The sequence below is a fragment of the Nomascus leucogenys genome, chromosome 19 (genome assembly GCF_006542625.1).
Source record: "Nomascus leucogenys isolate Asia chromosome 19, Asia_NLE_v1, whole genome shotgun sequence".
In the NCBI taxonomy this organism is placed as follows: Eukaryota; Metazoa; Chordata; class Mammalia; order Primates; family Hylobatidae; genus Nomascus; species Nomascus leucogenys.
The window spans coordinates 21,528,552-21,548,651 of NC_044399.1; positions in this window are offsets into that span (position 1 = coordinate 21,528,552).

The following is a 20,100-nucleotide window of genomic DNA, read 5'->3' on the forward strand; positions in this document are numbered from 1 at the left end:
GGAGGGTGAGGGAAAGTACAACGGGGAAACTGAGTGTTAGACATGCTGATGTGCATGGAGGTTTTCCAGGAAGAGCATAAGAGCACATCAAAGCCTGGTGTTGGTGTCAAGATTAGTGAGCAAGTGGTTGGCTGGGAGCTGAGTGGACAAATCTGGGCAGAGGAAAATTATAATGTACTGTCCATGACTGTATAATTTGCTTACACACTCTAGACTGTGACATTCAGTTATTGCCTCAGTCAGAAAAGTTCAAGAGACTCTTCAGGATTCCAGGATAGTGGGAATACTGGAATGATGTGCAACCTTCTGTACTGCAGAGGGCAAAAGCTGCAGGAGCTCCTCAGAGGGGAAGTAAGTTCAGGACTAGGAGGCAGGACACAAAGGTGGTTCTTGATATTGTTGTTTCTTCTCTCTCTCTCTTTCTTCTTTCTTTACTTTCTCTCTCTCTCTCTCTCTCTTTTTTGAGAGACACCTCACTTGAGCTGGTGAAGTAGGACAGGAACATACCAATAGGTTGGCTGGAAATAATTAAAATCTAAATATCCTTTAAGGGCCAGTATAAATGTCGCCTCCTTTCCTGGCCATTTCACTCTCTGCCTCTGAGGCACGTGTAGAATCCTCTACATGCTTTTACTTGGGGTATAGGTGAATTTGCCAAAAGTTAACTAACTGAATGCTAATGTAAATAATTTGTTTAAAATATAAATATACACCTACCAAGCGTAATGGTTAGCAGGAATGCATAGCAGTGCTAATAGTTGTTAACAAATTATGCTGCTTTTTGTGACTCAGTTCCTAGAACACAGTGGCCACTCAACAACTGCTCATTGGCTGAAATTTTAAGTTAAAATGTGTAGGCAAAAATATCAACATGATAGTCTCCTCTGAAAGTAGCCTTTCTAAATCAGAAGACTGAACAGCAGTGTTCCATAGTATGGTAGTGTACATTGAAAAGCACCAAGTGGCATGTTCATTTTTTTTGTTTCTGATTTATTGTTCATAGACAGTAGATATGCATTAGCTGGTTTTATTTTTACACTAGAATTCCGCACCCTTTGTGCAAGATGTAGAAGCTAATTGTCAGTTAACTCACTTTGATGACAACTTTGGTGTGCTTGAGGGACATATTTTCATAAATTGCCACATTTTTTGATAGATTTCACCACAACTGGTTTACTTCTAGATTGTTATTACACTCCAGCAGGATTCACTGCCTCTGCCCTGCACAGATGATGGGGTAGAAACTCATGCTCTCACACTACTTAACAACAATGATAATGACAGTGTATACGCAGTATATGTTTTCACAGCAAAGAAGGAAGAAACCCAAGAGAGCCCACACTGCCGTCAGAGCATTTACTATGAAACTAGAACAAAGTACTATAATTTCAAAGATGCTGTTAAAGGCATCTTGCCTTACTGAGAGGCACTAAAGAACACATCCATTAGAGATGAACTTTTGTTAGATCTACTAGGAGACTTCTCTCTAACAGAGGTCAGTAATGATGTTTCCAGGCTGCTTTCTGCCTGAAAGCCCTCACAACATGTTTGCCAAATCCCAGGGAACTGCATTCCCAGTGGTTCCATGGAGCCCAATTCTGAGAGCATGCAACTACTTTCATTTACAATTCCCAAGCTGACTGGAGGCTTTGAAGAGCTGCTGTCCTTCTCATGGCCTCTGTCTTATAGTCTTTAAAAATTAAAGACATTGGCCAGGTGCAGTGGCTCAAGCCTGTAATCCCAGCACTTTGGGAGGCCAAGGCAGGTGGATCACGAGGTCAAGAGATTGAGACCATCCTGGCTAACACGGTGAAACCCCATCTCTACTAAGTACAAAAACAAAATTAGCAGGGCGTGGTGGTGCGTGCCTATAGTCCCAGCTACTGGGGAGGCTGAAGTGGGATAATGGTGTGAACCTGGGAGGCAGAGCTTACAGTGAGCTGAGATCGCACCACTGCACTCCAGCCTGGGTGACAGAGCGAGACTCTGTCTCAAAATAAAGAAATAAAGAAAGAAAGATATGTTATGTGAAATTTCCCAACTAAATTCCTCTTGGGTAATTATAAAGCTCCAAGTAGTGTTTGTGATGGAGAGAAAAGGGTAAGATGAGTATGATGTTTCAAGGTGTTTATGGTAGACTATGGCAGAATTTGCCCTTGCTCAGGAATGTGTGTAGCCCTGACCACACATAGCTCCCTAACCACAAGAGGAAGTGGGAGAATTGCCAAAATGGCTCCTCGCTCCAGGCTCCCAAGTGTGGGAGAATATCCTGGAAAGGTGGTGTTTCCATGTACAGAAGTTCCTCATTCAAGTACTATTATCAAGGAATGAATTCTCGTGATAATTAATAGCATTTTCACTATTAATGGTTGTTCTATAATACTTGAATAAAGAACAATTTTTTTGGTTGAAAATTTTAACTAAAAGATGAATCACCCATCTACCTACCTTCTTAAGAAAAGACAAAGAACGCGGATTAATTTTTCTCAGTAACTGGGGATCATGAATGCAAACACCAACAGCGTGTCCTGGTGGTGATCCTGCCAGGTTACCAGTCAGCTTGCTCCTGCACCAGGCATTCCCATTCTGGGATCCATTAAAGCAGAATTCTTTATTTCATCCCCACACCCATTTGTTCACAGGTTCTATTGAATCCACCTGTAATTATGTGCTTGTGCAAGAGGAAGGAGTCCACATTTTCCTCAAACTCTTCCAGAGGTCCATATCCAAGTTGTCAGGAAACACTGAACTATGCCAAGTGGCCCAGGGGCTTACGTGACTGAAAACATGTGTTACACACATTCCCTCACCTTCATCACCCAGTACAATTCAAGGCACAAAATTCATGGAAAACAGACCGTTTTAAAAACATACTGACTTGAACTACAGGAGCAATTATCATTCGTGCTGACTTACAGATGCTTTCTGTTAAATAGGATAACTGAAATGCATAGTGGTTAATTGATGAGTTAAAATTCACATGTTAACTTTCCATGATCTTGTTTCTCTTTTCTAACCCCCTGGAATCTCCTTTGCAGCAAATTTTCTGCCTTGGGTATCATTAGCTACCTTGAAGCTTGCCTTATAATCCATCCTTTCATATAACCTAAACTGTGTATATAAACTTCTTTGAGCAGAGGCACAGTGTAATATCTGGACCTGACATTTGAAGCTTCAATTTTTAAATTCAATTACATTGTAACTGGAAAGAATAACAGCAATTAGCAATGTAAATGTAAAAGTAATTAATAACCGTAAGCATGTGTCAGCCCCATGAAAGGCCAGCCCCCACCCCTAATCACTTTGACCACCTGCCAGACCCTCAATCTTGGTTATTTCATTCCTCTAAATTCTAAAACTGCAAACACGGCACTTACTTACAGTATGATTTATTACTCCAAACCCAAGCTCCACTGAACCCCTCTGGTTCATTATTAATAAGGTACCTGTGAGGTCACCATCAAATCTCAATAAGATACAAGGCTCCAGAGTGCTAGAAAGAAGAAAAAAATCTTGGCCATAGACAAAAAAAAAAGAGAGAGAGAGAGAAGAGAGAGAAATTCTCTTTCAGTTTTTAAGCCCAGTATATTTGGTAAAAATGTATTTTAAAAAGCACATTAGGTTTTATGTATTGTCAGCTTTTAAAGTAGTTTTTAAAATCCCAATGAAAAAATATGTCGTAGTGTATAAAAATTTATTTCAATAAGAAGCTGCCTGTTTTCCTATAGAGTTCCAGAGTTTATGCTTGTTACTGGGAGAAATTCATGCGGTTTCCAAGTAATGGAATCCTTCTCTTCAGTACTGGGAGATGTCAAACAAGGTTAGAGATTGGAAAGGTAAAAACCCATACAACTGGGAAGATCCCAGTTACACCCATGTCTTAAACAAAGGGCTAGTCTTAAGAGGGACAACTTAAGTCTTAAAGAAATACAACTGGCCAGGCGCGGTGGCTCAAGCCTGTAATCCCAGCACTTTGGGAGGCCAAGGCGGGCGGATCACGAGGTCAGGAGATCGAGACCATCCTGGGTAACACAGTGAAACCCCGTCTCTACTAAAAATACAAAAAATTAGCCGGGCGAGGTGGCGGGCGCCTGTGGTCCCAGCTACGCAGGAGGCTGAGGCAGGAGAATGGCGTGAACCCCGGGGTGCGGAGCCTGCAGTGAGCCGAGATCACGCCACTGCACTCCAGCCTGGGCTACAGAGCGAGACTCTGTCTCAAAAAAAAAAAAAAAGAAAGAAAGAAATACAACTGACTTTCAAGAAATATGTCTCATTGAAAATTATTCTGAATTTACTTAATAGATAATATGGGCCCTGTATTGTGATATTAATGAGGAAAAAATGTTTTATTCACAGATCTTATTGTCCGTAAACTTACAGTCCATATGGAAAAATTAAACGACAGGAACATTTAGGTAACAGTGAATCACTGGGCTGCATCTCATGTTAAATGTCTCAGGAGGTCAGAGGTGCCCAGGGCAGGTTTACTGGAAGAGATGAGGCTTCAATTCCACCTGGAGGTTAGGCATCAGGGGTTAAGGGAGGTAAGTGGTCCAGTCAAATGGGCAGAGGGCAGGAAGGGCAATGAAAAACTTGAGGAAGGCGAAGCAGACATAAAAGTAGATGCCACCAGTTCAAAGGTCACGTCTGTGAGTTATTTCAAATAAGAAACCATGATTAACGCATGTGTCTGTGACAGTCTGCTCAATAACTGGTGCAAAGTAGAAGCTAAAGTATACATGGTAAGTGGACGAATTGATGAATGAACAAAAAGAGAGCTGAATTTATTTCATTTTGATTTATGCACCACTTCATCCTTTCCTTAAATGTCCACTGATACATGAATATAAGATCAGGATCCAAGGATTGATATCAAGAATCATTTCCTGGGGTCTAACAGATTTGAGACCAAACTGCAATTTGTTTGCTTGCTAGCTAGCTAACCTTGGGTAGTTTTTTTATAACAGTCTAAGCCTTATTCTTTCTCATCTGGAAAATAGAAATAATACTGTTATTTTGACCATCTTATGAAGAGTGAATAAGAAAGCATTGGCACTTACTCTAGTGCTTGAGACACTATAATTTGATATTAAACTTAGACATAGTAGGAAAGATAATTCTGCTAGGAAAAAAATTTATGTTTACAAGTGAGTTTTGTTGATAAATGTAACTTATTTTGAATTATGTAGATATTTATTTCAGGAGTAATTAGTGGAGGATTCTAATGGGCATACAGAAAGGCAGTGTCTGAACTCTCTCTAAGCTCCTGAGAGACTACTGCTTGTGTTAGGGTTTTAGTCATCATGTGTGAATACACAGAACAAAGGGAGAGGCCATCTAAGTACCCTTTCTTGAATATTCTCCTTTCCTCCTACACTTCTTTTTAGCAAACGTGGAACATGATGCCTGGTCCTGAAATCGTCAGCTTTATCACTGGAGCTGGTGTGCAGTGTGAAAGCTATTTGAGTCACAGTCAGACATCTACTTGTATTAGGGAAACAAGGGTTTGCTTAACAGTTTGGAATGTTTAGCTTAATGTAAACTAGGAATGGTGTAGATTCACTGGTAAGCATACAGACTATCAGAGTTCCTCAAAAAAATTACCTTATACTGCAGTCAAGGGTGCATGAATACCCATTCTTCACTGGTTTGTTACCTTTTGAAGGTAAGATCTTCTCACCAACTTATCTAAGTGACATTATATCACAGAAGTAATGGCTTAGATTAAGCAAGCCCACTCTTCCTTCTTTCCTCCTTCCTTCCCTCTCTTCCTTCCTTCCTTCTTTCTTCCCTCTATCAATGTTTACTGATTTCATACACTGCCATATCACTGTTTGGTTGAATTGATTGGATGTGTTTAATTATCATTCTGTTATGACATTATTTCTGGATACACTTGCTACTGACAATTCTGGGGGTATTTTAAGTGTTTGAAGCAACAGCAGGAATCCAGTTTTAGGGTCTTAATGACTACATAAAGATATATAGCTTCATGATGAGGATGTTGGAGGGAAGAGGTAGATGAAAACCCAAATATTCCTGAAGGTCATTATGTAGATTAGCACAAGTCCTCTGTCAAGAGAGGGGCACCAAGGAAGAAGCAGAGGAAGAGAGGAGCTCCTTTGTCTCTTCATGTCCATTGTTTCCCCTCAATATATGCAGACCAGTCCTGGGGCAGAGCTTCTTGGGTATTGCATTATTCAGGGTCTCCAGAGAAACATAACCAATAGGATTTATGTATAGGCACACAGAAAGGATAGAACCAAAGGGTTGTGTGCGTGTGCATATATGTGTGTACACATACATACATACATACATACTACACACAAGTACACACAAATACATATATAAGGGGACTTCAAAAAGTTCATGGAATACAGAATTACAATATAAAAATTAAAAAGATAAACTTTATTTCTCAACCTAAGCTCTGTCAAGTTCAAGACACTTTTGTAAGCAATGATACCAGATATTTAATCCATCCCTAAAGAACTGAGGGTCCTGAGAATTTAACCTTGTCAATGCATTCTTTTCTATACTATTAACTGACAAAAAGTGGGTGCCCTTTAATAATTTTTAACACCAAGATACAAAAAGAAGTGAGAAGGAGCCACATCGGGAATGTAGGGGGGATGTCTAGTGATTTCCCATCACAACTCTCACAAAATTGCCCTTGATTGATGAGAGGAGTGAGCAGGCTCACTATTGTGGTGGAGAAAGACTCTCTGGTGACGCCTTTCTGGGCATTTTTCTGCTATAGCCTCGGGTTAACTTTCTAAAGACAATCTCATAATGAGCAAATGTTATTGTTCTTTGGCCTTGTAGGAAATCAATAAACAAAAGGCCTTGAGGATCCCAAAATGCTATTGCCATGACCTTTGTTCTTGACTGGTGCTTTTTTCTTTGACTGGACCACTTCCACCTCTTGGTACCCATTGTACTTTGTCTCCAAGATCATACTGGGAAAGCCATGTTTTGCTTCCTGTTATAGTTCTTCAAAGAAATGCTTCAGGATCTTGATCCCACTTACTTAACATATTCATTAAAAGCTCTGCTCTCGTCTGTAGCTCATCTGGGTGTAATGGTTTTGGCACCCATTGAGTAGAAAGTTTGCTCAACTTGAATTTCTCAGTCAGAATTTTGTGAGATTAACCAATTGAGATGTTGTGGTGCTGGCTATTGTTTCTGCTTCTATTCATCGGTCTTCTTCAATTAGGGCACACACAAGATGAATGTTTTCCTCACAAATTGATGTAGATTGTCTGTCATCACAGACTTCATCTTTAACATCACTGCATCTATTCTTAAAATGAATCACCCACTTGTAAACTGCTGATTTATTTGAGACATTGTCCCCATAAACGTTTATAAAGCATCAAAGATTTCACCATTCTTCTGCTGCCTGGATACGTCCCACCCACATCAGGGAGGGCAATCTACTTTCCTTAGTCTACCAATTAATATGTTAATCTCACCCAGGAACATCCTCGTAGACACGTGCAGAATAAAGACTGACTAATGTCTGGGCAGTCCTGCTCAGTCAAGTTGATTGGACACATAAAATTAACCATCACAGGTATAATGAGGCATGGACATCACATGATCAGTAGTGGGTGACATAGTGTCCTAAAAGCAAATGAATAATAAATTATACTTCTTCATAATGTGTTTTGTGCCAATACCTTCAGAAGTGTTTTCCTTGGCTCAACATGTTGTAAAATACTTCTTCCTTACAATTCACTTTTTATTTCCACCTATGCCTTCATAAACAGGGCCTGGATATAGAGCACTGGCATGAAACATTAATTTTCTCATCTTGTGTCTTATTAATCTTTTGCTGACCACTCAGTACTTATTGTGAGCCTCAGGTGGAGATGACAAAACCTGACTCAGCAGCAGCTCATTGAAGGCCAAACATAAATGTCTATAAAGCGTTATTTAAATTTTATTTAGTTTGGGGGTTGTCATCTGCCAGCCTCCACTTATTACCTCTGCTTAGAGGTTTTCCTTCCCCTGCTACATGGATCTGGAGCCAATGAGGTGATGAGAGAAGGCTATCAATATGTGTCTGAGCATATTGTTATCATCCTGACTTCTTTGCCAAAGCACTTTCCTTCACTATTAGCAAAATAAGAGAGGAAAGAATAGCTTCCTGAAACCACTTGATTTTTTTTCCCTCCAGAAACACAGGAGGCTAACACAGATGGTAGGAAGACAAAATGTGGTTGAACAAGCTAGAGATTTGGTCTTCATGTTGCTGCATAATTGATTTGACTAATTTCTGAACCTGCCAAATTAGCCAGGAGAGTGCTGCAGATGCTGCATTCTTCCAGTGAGGAGTCCTTTTTTCTTTAAAATATGATTGTTTGAAAAAGATACTTTTTTGCTTCATCTATCAGTAACCGTTGCTCAACACTGTGATGCAATGTTAGGACAGCACAGGTACTGTCCTCACACTAATCATGGGGCACAAATGAGAAATCAAATATCCATGCCACAAACTGGGTGGAAGTGTTCCCGTACGTGAAAGGGCTTTCATCTCAACTTAGCTTAATGGAATACGATACGGTTTCAATATTGTAAAACCTACCTTGACAAATTGATGAGAAAACAAAACAAAATCCTTTGAAGTGCACAGAATCTGGATGATCTTAGAGAACAGTTTTTTTCAATGTTTCAAAGTCACAGGATGATCATTTTTCTGCAAAAAACTTGGCTGTGCAAGTGAGCTGTGTTAAAGTCTGCAGAGCGTACCTACTAAGATGAAAAGACTAGAGGTACAGAGGTGTGAAACGTCTGCTCAGGTAGAATGCAATGAAAAAAATACTTTAACTACTCCCTCCTCGTTGTAGCTTTTGAAAAATCAGTTTCTTTAAAAAAAAAAAATTGTGTCTTGTCTATTTTCATGCAAATCACTGTCACCATACTCTCCCAAATGTAAGACCCACAAGTTCAAGAATGTTGCCTGTCACTCACATTTATAGTTTCTGAATCAAGAATGGTTTACGGGGCAAAGTAGGCTCTCAGGAAATATATTTGAACTATTTGAACAAAATCATACAAAAATTGGAAAAATATTTATTAGTGCTTGAAAGTACGGAAAAACAAAGTGCAAGCCAGTTCCACTTGAGGAAGAGAAGAATCAATTGACTCAAGACTACTTACACGTGGCAGGGTGCCATGACTCATGCCTATAATCCTAGCACTTTGGGAGGCCAAGGTGGGTGGATCACTTGAGGCCATGAATTTGAGACCAGTCTGGCCAACATGGTGAAACCCCATCTCCACTAAAAATACAAAAATTAGCCAGGTGTGGTGGTGCATGCCTGTAGTCCCAGCCACTCAGGAGGCTGAGGCAGGAGAATCACCTGAACCAGAGAGGTAGAGGATGCAGTGAGCCAAAATCACACTACTGCACTACTGCACTCCAGCACGGGCAACAGAGTGAGGCTCTGTCTCAAAAAAAAAAAAAAAAAACCAAAAAAAAAAGTATCCACAAGCAAAGAAAGAGTTGTCCCTAGGGACATATGAATAGGAGGATCACTTAATATTATCCTATTTGCACTCTCAAGGTTGGAAGTCGAGATGCAGCCATGACACATCGATGGAGAAATGTTTAACTGATGACTTATGGAAATTATTCAGATGCACACAAATAAAACAGTAGGCAAGGGTGCTCATTTACAGGTGTCTTTTAGCACGCATGATGTGAATTGAAGTGTAATCCATTTCTATGGCAGTATTCAACAATATCAGGAGCACAAAAAAAAGGGAAGCAAGTCTCTTTAGTAGCTCACAGCTTCCTCCCTACATAAAGCTGGAATGTATAAAGCTAAAATCTAACAGAGCAACATAATCCTGGTGATCCTAGTTTAATTTTAGGAGGTGGTCTCAAATAATATAAAGTGAATCAAATGGAGAGGATAAATTGAAGCTATTGGAGAGAGCATGAGTGAGTGAAGGAAATAAATTTATGAGAAAGTATGGGAGTACAAGGTCAAGGGCATAAGTAGCTAGGATTTTCTCATAACGGGCATAAAAACATGAAAGATATAAGGACTGGTAAATGCATCTTGTCTCTAAACTCTGGGAAAAGGAAGTAAAGGTAGTTATAAATATACAATTTTATCTTGGTGGGAGAGAGGAACTGATAAAGCTTGAATATCTGTCCCCTCCAAATCTCATGTTGAAATTTGATCCCCAGTGTTGGAGGTGGGGCCTGGTGGGAGGCGTTTAGGTTGTGGCTTCAGATCCCTCATGAATGGCTTGGTGCTCTCCCCACAGTAATGAGTGAGTTCTCTCCATATTAGTGCATGTGAGAGCTGGTTGTTTTCAAGAGCTTGGCACTCACTCTCTCTCTCTCTCTCTCTCTCTCTCTCTCCCTCTCTCTCTCTCCCTCTCCCCCTCTCCCTCTCCCCCCTTCCCCCGCTCCCTTTCCCCCCTCCCTCCTCTCCCCCTCCCTCTCTTACTCCCTCTCTTGCCATGTGATATGCCAGCTCCCCGTGCCCTCTACCATCCGTGGAAGCTTCCTAAAACCCTCACCAGAAGCAGAGGCTGGTGCCGAGCTTCTTGTACAGCCCCTAGAACCCTGAGCTAAATCAACCTCTTTTCTTTACAAAATGCCGAGCCTCAAGTGTTCTTTTATAGCAATGCAAATGGACTAAGACAGAAAGTGGTTAGAGGGAATATTCGTGAAACCTCCAATCTTCTTCAAGAAATAACAGGCAAATTTCTCCACTGAGAATAAAAGGATGTATTTAAGTAAGAAATTTAAAAGAATATCTAAATTTTAAAATAATAACTCAGAAGAATCAGAGTCATTCTACCAGGAAGTAAAACAAACAAAATGATTGCTGGGTGATGCTGAGGCTCTTCTAAGGGCAGGTGGACATGGATTCACACTGTCATCCACACATATGATGGTGTTTTCTTCAAAAGTTCTCAGTCAGCCAGGCATGCAAATTAGAGTCCAGATTGTGGCATCCACCTGGGACGGGTCTATTGCGAGAAAGAGGTGGCAGATAGCAAGTTAACTGACAGTTCTGGTGAGAGAGGGGTTCAGATGAATTCCTTCACGCAGTTGACGGCACAACTATTCCCCTGGCCCTCATCACTTCAAAACTGTCATAAGTAGTGCAGAGTGACCTACCCAAAACAGAATCACCTCTTGAATTCTCTTGGAACCTCACTAACAACAAGTTAAAATCCAAGCACTCTTCTAGGGACACTATGAGCTACATCCCTTCATGATATGGTCCCTGCCTGCCTCCTCAGCCTTACATCCAAATATATGCCCCTTTGCAAAATCTTGCGCAAACGGTCCCTGGGTCCCTTTACAAATGGGAACAATTTCTACATTACAAATGATGATAGAGTGGCACCTACATGTGACTGCTATAGTGTTTCAATCCTCTGTGGTTTTGTACAACCTGTTTCCTTTTCCCAGAAGTCATCATCTGTCACTCCCACTGTCACGCTTTCACTTCACAGTGTCAATGAGTTTTGACATATGCAATGCAAATCACTCTTCCCTTTATACAATTTGTATACCCAGTCCATACTTTCCAAACTTACTTTATTGTAATTACGTGTTTACATAATGTTTCTACTAGATTGTGACCACATTAATAACAATGACTTTGGCTCATTTACTTTTTACGCTCAGGACCCAAGTATTATGTGAAACACAGGAATTACCCAATAAATATGCACTGGATGCAAGGCAGGGTGGCTATGGAGATGAGCATCGGGCATGACATGGCCTTGAGCTGGAAAGGGGCACCAAGAAGGCAATTTTGAGAGAAGGAGAAAGATGCAAAGAAGAGACTGTTGAGTTTGGACGATAATGACGGACTTGCCTTTATTGACCCCTTCAAAGAACAAGACATAATATGGACAAGTATATCAGAACTAGACTGTCGAAAACTTTAAAATTAGATAATGGAGATTAGCTGCAATGTTGCTGAAAATTAGAATCCCAGTGACTAAAAGGACTTTATTCTCTTTTCTGGAAAACATTGCTTCAGGAGGTGAAATTACTCAACATTATATTATTCTAAGATATTTACTAGTTCACCCTTTGCTACAGCCATAGGTTAACTTATTTTTTTATTCACTTAACTGAGCTCTTAAGACATTTAAAAAAACTATTCTCAAATGAAAACTATTCTAAAAAAAAAAAACTATTCTAAAATGAAAGATGACAGACTTCCACAAAACGAAATTACAAATAATAGAAGCCAGACACAAGTTAATATAGTTTCATATGATTCCATTTTTTCAAAGTACAGAAACATGAGAACACACTAATCTCTGCTGTTAGAAGTCAGGATAACATTATGCTTCGGTCAGGTGGGGAACTGAATGGACCAGAAGAGGAGCTTCTGGGGTGCTGAAATATTCCTTTTGTCTGTGATTTGAGTGCTAGCTACAAAGAGGTGTTCAGATAGTAAAAGTTCGTCAAGCTGTATATTTTTCTGAATATGTTACTTTAATAAAAACATTTTAAAATTGTAAACGTGAGCCTAAGTGAAAATATTTGAAAATAATATAAAATACACAAGGTTGCCGTATTTAATGTAAGAAGATCTCCAACGAATTCGTTCAAAAAAGACAACTCAAGAGAAAAATGAACAAAGAACATTAACAGACAACACATAGAGGCATACAAATGGCTAATAAACATGTTTCTAAAATATTTTTAAGCCATGTTGATATGGAAAATGCAAATTCAAATAAAAACTAGCCACCATTTTTCATCTAACAGACTAGCAAACATTAAGAAATGAGTAATACCGTAATGGGCAGCCTTTACTGAGTACATACTATGTGACAACACTCTTCTACATAGTTTTCTTTTTTTCTCATTTAACTTTTGATCTAACTTTTATCTCCATTTTATAGAAAATATCAGTAATTTTTCTCACATAGTAGGTGGCAAATCTAGGCTTCAAATCAGGCAGTCTGACCCCAAAACTCATTATTTTAACTACCATTTTATATTGCTTCTCTGTTAGAATTCTGCCTGTTAGTAATGACCATTCCTCCTGCTTCCCTACAGGCACTGACCAATTCACAAACTAGTCACAGGAGTAAGGTAGAAATTTAGAAATCTATTCTTCTATTATGGTAGTTACTAAAATTGCTACATTAGTACTTTTCTTTGTCAGGGAACTGAACACAAGTATCCTGAAGCTAACCTAAAGACAATCCTCCCATGCTCTTTTTTTGAAAAAAGAAACTATTAACCTCTTGAAAATTAAAACTCACTCTATAGTGAAATGATGTCCAATTTATTTGATTGCACAACTGAGGTTGGGATTGTGCTTTAAAAAGAGAACATTTATTCATAAGTACTGAAAGTGTAAGAATCCTGTAATTCAACAAATGGTGGAAAACAGGGATGCTAATTTCTTCGTTTTTTTATAACCAAAAGTTCACTAAAATTAGGTAATTAAGAGAACAAGAAAAATAAAGAGAAAGTAAAAATAATATAAATGTTATTATTCCTGAATGGATTATGTTTTAAAAAGTAAATTATATAGTTATAGTTACCTATAGGAAGCCACTAGGAGAAAATGTATAAACATCCAAAATTATCAGAACACATATACAAAACAAAGCAATCACCACATTGAGAAAAATAAAAAAAAAACACTAAATGATTTAAAAATTTAAAGCCAAATATATCTGTCATACAAGTGCATGTATAGATTGCCTAAAACCTCCAATTGAAAGAAACTTTATCAGGTGGACCACAAATCAGAACCTCATATGCCCTGTACAAGAGGAACACTTAAATGACTAAAAAAGATTATCAAAAGTTTTAATTACAGTGAGTTGGTAAAATGTCCTTCACCCACACAGGCAGAAACAATAGATAATGATGTGGCTTCAGAAAGTAGAGATTAATCATAAGCCTCTTTCTCTTGTTTCTGAACCACACTGAGAACTTATGCAGGAATACAAATGAGGCACAACGCAGTGACTATTTTGGTAAAACTATATTGGGAACATGACTTGGACTCAAGGCTCATTCTTTAATCCCTAAATTGAATTTACCCATGGGGTGGCATATGGAGGACCTCGGACCTTATAGGAGCCACAACCCTGAGATCCTACCACACAAGAAATAGAAGTTAAAGTACGTTTTATGGCAGGCCCACATATAAGCAGGAGGAGTGTAAAAGGGGTAAAGTGAGAGACAGAAATACACAGACAGAGGGAAAACAAATGCAGGTGCCTGTGCTGGAGCCCCAGGAACACTCGTTTCCTTCTGGAAGGTGACCACTGAAGTCTTGTAAACAAGTTTGTGAGTGAATGGCATGAATACTCCTTGATAGGGAACAATGGGAAGAGCCCGAATTTGGGAGAAAGGATGTAAATCTAGTTTTACACATGATGAATTTAGGATACCTAAGATGAACATCAAGAAGACCACTGGATTATATGCCTGGAATGAAAAGTAAAGCATATGATTTCTCCCACTTTTCCTTTTCCCACTGTGGGATTTTTATTAGTCATTTACAATGCCTGAGATTAAATACGTCATTTCTTCCAATGTCATTTACTTGTAGTGTAATACTTAAAAGATATCAAAACTCATCAACCGTCCTCTTTATCATGGTCTTCCTATTCATGGTTTTGGCTATATTTCATGGTTAAGGTGATTTTTTTTTGGCTGTGGTTTTGCTTTTATTTATTCATTTATTTATTTATTTTTTGGTACATTTTTCCAGGATTGGCTCTCAGGTAGAATAGTTCCCTGAGCTTAAAGCTGTTTGACAATGTCTCCTTCTAACATTTGAGTATGAAAGAAAACTTATCTTGTTATGATTTTTCAGTCATGTACTATCTTCCACTGAACTTGTAGACTTAAGCCCTTTTTAAAAAACTCAATATTGCCCAGAGAATTAGAAAGTGAAGCCCCGTCTCTACTACACAATACAAAAAATTAGCCGGGCATGGTGGCGGGCGCCGGTAGTCCCAGCTACTCGGGAGGCTGAGGCAGGAGAATGGCGTGAACTCGGGAGGCGGAGCTTGCAGTGAGCCGAGATTGCGCCACTGCACTCCAGCCTGGGTGACAGAGCAAGACTCCGTCTCAAAAAAAGACAAAAAAAGACAAATAAAGAAAGTGAACCTGACTTTTTTTAAACTTCGAGAGACTGTTGCTTTTTCTGCTTGAGTGACTGAAAATTTATTTCTTCATTCATGAAGTTCAATAATTTCATGAGGATATGTGTGGTTGGTGGTGGCTGTTTTTATGTATCCTTCCTGCAAAAGACATAAATTACGTTTGTTAAAAATCAGGTTCAGCTGCAATTGCCAGCAAAACCCAAAATAACAATGAGTTAACAAGATAATAATTTATTTTCCCTTCACGGTGAAGAAATCTGAAGGAAGCCATCATGTCAACATCCCAGGCACCATAGGAAGAAATGTAGGCAAATTAGCAAACTGTGCTCCTTTGACGTAATTCCTGGAATTCGTGCATACTCTGCTTGCTTACATCCCATCGGCCAAAACTTAGTTGCATGATTACACCTGAGTGGCAAAAGCAGCTAAGAAATGCTGCTTTTATTCTAAACGGACGTTTCCCAAATCCTTTGTTTTGATATGGTTTGGTTGAATTTCCTTGATCTCTTTTCCACCTCATGTGAGTCATTTGCTTTCGCTCTGAGCTGCCATTTAAGGACATACTAATAGTACGCTTCTTATTTGTTTGTTTGTTTGTATCCTAAGGGGCACAGGTGATATTAAGGAAAAGAAAATGGGAAAAATAACATAACTAGGGAGACACATACATATCTTGGAAGCTGCGTACTCTGATTTCTCTTCTGAGGTCATTTAGCCAACTCAGGAATTAATCCCATTCTCATTGAGTAATGCCCTTGAGTCTCAGTACAAATAAGACCCTTAATTTCCATCCAAGGCAACCAGTTTCATTATTCCTTATTCTTTTTGCTCACTGAAAATACCCTACAATTGTTTCCACCATGCCACTGAAAAGTTGGAAGAGGAGAAACATACTGAAGCCTGTAAAGAAGGACCATTTTTCCATTTTTAATAATTCAAGCTAAGAACTAGGGAAACTTCCCCGAGGCTCTCAGGAAATGCACAGAATTTATACAAAGAAACCTTACTGAGGTCCATGAAAAAGACCTGAATAAAGAATAAAGACATAACATTAACTTAAATGTTCAGAATTGATATCATAAAACTTGTAAAAAAATCAGAGAGATAAAAAAAAGCAAGAGAGGAAGACCCATAAATATAATGCAAACTAATTGTATCCTGACATAATTTTCTTAATAAATTAAAACAAATAATTATATGAATGATTTATATGGAAAAATAATTGTCTAAACATTGCAAATGAGTTTTTATTTTAAATAAAGAATGATAAGGGTGGATTTTCTCTAATAAAAGATTATATTTTAAAGCTACAGTAACTAAAGCATGTAGTGTTAGGCAAAGAACAGGCAGAACATTTGTGTCATACGCTGGAAAATTCAGAGTAAAAAAATATACATAATCATAGTGTATGGGCAGATAAGCCCTTAAAATCCAGGGAGAAAAAAATTTTAAAGACAAAATGAAAGCTAAGTACCTGGGAGAAGAAAACCATATAAGATTCTCAAACTATATCTGATACCGAAAAGGTTAAAAGAATGCATTGAAGTTTCAAACTTAGAAAATGTGATCAAATATGCCTTAGTAAAAAATAAGATGATATGATTAAGCATATTCTTCCAAGGTTTTTTTCTGATGAGCAGAACATTTTTAAGCAACACATCAATGGCAGAAATCTTAAAGCCATGATTGATAGATAGACCTTGAAAAACTCAGTTTACAAAATTAAAATGCAGACAGATACTGAGTAATAATTTCAACATAAATGAATGAGAAAAACAAAATTAATACAAAACAAAGAACCCTGATAGAGAAGAACGAGGAAAGACTATCCTCCTGCTTAGTCAACTAAATGCTGTTGATTCAGCCTGTGCTTTAGTTTGTTTTAAAGTTTTCTTTTTTTTTTTAGACAGAGTTTCACTCTGTCACCCAGGCTAGAGTGCAATGGCGTGATCTCAGCTCACTGCAACCTCCACCTCCCAGGTTTAAGCAATTCTCTGCCTCAGCCTCCTGAGTAGCTGGAATTACAGGCACCCCACAACCATGCCTGGCTAATTTTTTGTATTTTTGGTAGAGACGGGGTTTCACCATCTGTCCAGGCTGATCTTGAACTCCTGACCTTGTGATCCACCTGCCTTGGCCTCCCAAAGTGCTGGGATTACAGGCATGAGCCACTGCGCCTGGCCTTGTTTTAAAGTTTTATTATTCCTTCTTTCCATTCTTTTAACTTATTAGCATGGTCTCTGTTTACTTCAAAGGAAATATGCTCATACCTTTTTTGGGCGAGTATAGTGCACCAACTACATCTTTCAGCCTGATGTTGACACATGCTGAATTAGAAAAGCTTCCCGATCTCATTTGTTTGTCTTATCAGTGTGAATATAAACAAAGGAAATGATTGAATAGATATTTATATTTTTACCAAAAAAGGTGTACTAAATAAACTGAATCTGGTGTCCTACTTATGCAGTCGCAGATGTGGTGCCCAGGTTTCCATAGAAGAAGCCCACCTCTCTAGCACAGGACTTGAACTCATCCTTGCCACATGGCCTCAGCTCTGCTTCTAACTCAGACAGATTCGTGGGCTTGGAATGTTCCTCTCACCTGACTCAGAAGTTTAATATTTCCCAAGGCTCAGCTTCCCAACCGATACACCTGCTCCCTAACCAGTCTATGTAAACCTGCTTGGTTTTCCTAGCCTCACAGGCCTGAGGGTCTCTAGTTGTAGTTTCCTATTTCCATTTCCATCTCATTGTAGAGCAAAACACACCCTCAGGTATTCTTTACTACAAGACCAATTGAAAGGTCTGAAAGAGACTAAAAGAGATCACTATTTTGATCCGCTCAGGCATTCAGTTGCTTTGCCAACCTACTAGAAGCGCACTGATTTTTTGTGTGTGTCATGAAAACCATTCTTAGCAACACAAACTAATAAAGAAAAGTGTTAATGTGATCACTAAGAAGTGGCCAATTGAAGAGGCCACTCAATATTTTAATATATTGATAATGCAAAGATCAGCAATCAAATGGTTAACCTGAATTTAATGTTATGAATCCTAACTGGCAATTGGCTTGGGGCCAATTAGAAATACTGAAGAATTAAAACAAATCAATTCCACTGAATTAACTTCAGATCATATGGCTGACAGCTAAGTGCTTTGTGGATTTTTTTTTCCTTTTAATATAACTAGTAGATCAGTTTTCACCAACTTCCATGCCTAGCGCAGTGGTTGACAGGTCCTGTGGGTGGGAATGCCGGGAAACACATTTCAGGGAGAATGAACAGCAGAAAGTAATCATTATACTCAGTGGAAATGTTGGTAGATGCAATTCCTGCTCCAATTAATAATTAAATATCGTTTACATACACTCTTTCATCTAGCTTCACCATGCAATCCTTAGATAATGAGATATAAGATTTTTTAAAAAATTCAGTACTGTTGGTAAAACTATTCACAAATATCATTACTGATTTTGAATTGAGAACAGAATCATACAGCTATGGCTCTTCTAAGACAGAATGTTTTTAGCTACTCTCTTTGGGCCACTTAAATCTTCAACTATGATTTCATGGTATTTTTGTCATTGGTGACATTAAGAGCAGAACCACTTATGAGGTTCATTTATGACTCAATGACCCTTCTGATTAATATCACATATGCAAGTAGAGTTTATAGAAATATCATGTAATTATGATGATAGTAAAAATAATGCAGCTGCTTTTTATGGAGTATTTACGCTAGTTGCATCTAGACATTATTTTATTTTAAATGTAATCATCAAAGAAAGAAAAGAAAGGGACCTTGGAGATCTACGACACTGCACTCAGATACGAGATTCATTTATCGCCCCTAATGTAAGCTGACTTTAAAGCTCATCATCACAGTAGTAACTTTAATTGTGAATGCAAGCTGTAGAGACAGGCAGAACCAAGTTGAAGAGGTAATTCCAACTTTTACTAGCGTTTTTAGCCTGGAGCAAGGCCTTTCTACACTTCAGTTTCTTCATCTGCAAAATAAGGATGGCAATAATAGGGACCTGATAGGATTGTTGCATAGATGATGCAAGAAACGTGATGTTCAAAGTGCCTGGCTCAAACAAATGTTTTCTGATATTACAAATTGTGTTATTTATTATTACTGTGCATTCATTCATGCATTCATGTTTCAAATATCTTGTTGCCTATGATTTACTCATTCCTGGGGTGTACACTAGAAATAGTCAATGCTACCCTTTCAGTTGGCAAAGGTATGATTTCAGTAATGCCTGGCTAATTAAGCTGTCCTAAATATACATACTTCATTTGGAATCGCTGAAATCTTTAAATCTCATCATGAGTGTTTCATTTCTGCATTTCTTATGGCAGGCACCAGCCACATGTGACTATTTTAATTTGAAGTTAATTGAAATAAAATAAAAACAAAACTGAAAAATCAGTCTGTCCGTTATATCAGCTACATTTCAAGTGCTTAATAGGGACGTGTGACCAGTAGCTGTAGACATGGACAGACAGCTATGTAACATTCCCATCATGGAAGAAAATTCCATTGAACAGCAATACTTACAATTGTTTCATATTAGAGTGCAAGTAACCAATAAATTATTCAGTATTTATACCTTTGGGTCAAAGTCAGTTTAGATACTTTTCTAAGACCCTATTTTAATACAGAGAAAGGAAAAGGAAATATGAAGGCACTGGGGAAAGTCTTCCAGACCTTTTCATTTCAGACATATTCAACTTCGGTGCCATGTGTGCACACTCACAGCATATGAAATTAAGTCTGTAGATCTGACACCTTTGAAAGAAAAACCGCTGTGTTTCTCAATGCTACCATTTTAATTAGCACACCACTGTTTGGCGTTACCCAAGGATATTGGTGTGAGCTAACCTCACTCATGAGGAAAAGACATCAGCCTGAGAACAAATGCTCCTGAATCAAGAGGAGAAATCAATCTCAGAGGGCTTGG